Source organism: Tachysurus vachellii, chromosome 10, assembly GCF_030014155.1.
Source record: "Tachysurus vachellii isolate PV-2020 chromosome 10, HZAU_Pvac_v1, whole genome shotgun sequence".
Classification (NCBI taxonomy): Eukaryota; Metazoa; Chordata; class Actinopteri; order Siluriformes; family Bagridae; genus Tachysurus; species Tachysurus vachellii.
Genome location: NC_083469.1, coordinates 23,697,080 through 23,698,834, shown reverse-complemented (window position 1 = coordinate 23,698,834; position 1,755 = coordinate 23,697,080). Strand labels below are relative to the sequence as shown.

The 1,755-nt window shown below is 47.4% G+C and overlaps 4 non-coding genes across 4 annotated transcripts; all 4 read right to left on the bottom strand.

Annotated features, from left to right (window-relative positions):
• Nucleotides 1–61: 61 nt before the first annotated feature.
• Nucleotides 62–134, bottom strand: trnar-acg (transfer RNA arginine (anticodon ACG)). The gene has a single exon. It is a non-coding gene; the product is annotated as a tRNA-Arg (tRNA).
• A 114-nt stretch (nucleotides 135–248) lies between these two features.
• Nucleotides 249–320, bottom strand: trnah-gug (transfer RNA histidin (anticodon GUG)). Its single transcript has one exon. It is a non-coding gene; the product is annotated as a tRNA-His (tRNA).
• Nucleotides 321–978: 658 nt separating this feature from the next.
• trnae-uuc (transfer RNA glutamic acid (anticodon UUC)) lies at nucleotides 979–1,050 on the bottom strand. Its single transcript has one exon. It is a non-coding gene; the product is annotated as a tRNA-Glu (tRNA).
• Nucleotides 1,051–1,378: 328 nt separating this feature from the next.
• On the bottom strand, nucleotides 1,379–1,451 carry trnar-acg (transfer RNA arginine (anticodon ACG)). The gene has a single exon. It is a non-coding gene; the product is annotated as a tRNA-Arg (tRNA).
• Nucleotides 1,452–1,755: the final 304 nt, after the last annotated feature.

Here is a 1,755-nt window from a genome sequence, read left to right as displayed (position 1 = left end):
TCTGCCTGAATTAAAGTCTTTAGAGACTGTTGCACACCTCTGGACTTGTCTAAAACCAGGCCGAGCCAGCCAGGAGTCGAACCTGGAATCTACTGATCCGTAGTCAGACGCGTTATCCATTGCGCCACTGGCCCACAGCAGAAGCAGGCAGGCGCGCTCCTACCTGCTTATGCTTTTCAACTGAAACGGGGCAAACAAACAGAAGCCATGCTTAAGTTTAGCATTGGACTGTGAGGAGGAAAATCCAATGCCGTGACCCGGATTCGAACCGGGGTTGCTGCGGCCACAACGCAGAGTACTATCCACTATACGATCACGGCACACCAAACAGCTGGCATTGACAAGGGGGCAGCTGCTATACTCAATGCTGTACGTACTGGCCCCTATTGGTCTGGAGTAGAGACAGAATTGGCATTTTGTTTAGAAATGTTCGCATTAGCTGTAGCTTTTTTTAACGCTCTGTTGAGAGAAGAGCAAATTCACATCCAATCTAGGCCTACACACTGCATGTTTGGTCTTATTGACATTGGAACTGACATTCACAAACACACAGAGAGAAAAAAAAAACACAGAGAGTTCATCTCAGTTAATCAACATGCTTAAGTATGATTTAAGTTAAAGAATGCAATCTGAATTTAGATTTACTTACATTAATGCTTTGGGCAATGAATGAAAAAAAAGCAGCACAAACTGTTGCAGTACAAACCATACACACTGCATGTTTGGTCTTATTGACATTGGAACTGACATTCACAAACACAGAGAGAGAAAAAAAAAACACAGAGAGTTCATCTCAGTTAATCGACATGCTTAAGTATGATTTAAGTTAAAGAATGCAATCTGAATTTAGATTTACTTACATGAATGCTTTGGGCAACGAATGAAAAAAAAAGCATTCCATTAAAGCTCACAGGTATCCTGATCCTTACTAACTAGAAGACGAGGTGAACATCTCGCTAGCTCTGCCAGAGACCAAGGTTCCCATACCGGGAGTCGAACCCGGGCCGCCTGGGTGAAAACCAGGAATCCTGACCGCTAGACCATATGGGACCCTGGTTGCTAGCAAAGGCCACCTCCGGAACGGTTCCAGGGCACGTGGGGGCCGGCAATTTAGTCCGCCGGTAGGCGGTTTGAGCTCCCTCTCTGTCAACATGCTGTATCGACAAGATCTACGCATTGCAGAGCACAATGGACTCAGCGTTCACAGCTCTGCGAGCGTCCAACAACTCGAAGGGTGGGATAGTAAAGCCGGTGCAGCAACCAGCGTACTGCCCACGACAGGACTGACTGCATTTCAGGGATTACTAGAGCTGTTACTCTGCCTGAATTAAAGTCTTTAGAGACTGTTGCACTCCTCTGGACTTGTCTAAAACTAGGCCGAGCCAGCCAGGAGTCGAACCTGGAATCTCCTGATCCGTAGTCAGACGCGTTATCCATTGCGCCACTGGCCCACAGCAGAAGCAGGCAGGCGCGCTCCTACCTGCTTATGCTTTTCAACTGAAACGGGGCAAACAAACAGAAGCCATGCTTAAGTTTAGCATTGGACTGTGAGGAGGAAAATCCAATGCTGTGACCCGGATTCGAACCGGGGTTGCTGCGGCCACAACGGAGAGTACTAACCACTATACGATCACGGCACACCAAGCAGCTGGCCTTGACAAGGGGGCAGCTGCTATACTCAATGCTGTACGTACTGGCCACTATTGGTCTGGAGTAGAGACAGAATTGGCATTTTGTTTAGAAATGTTCGCATTA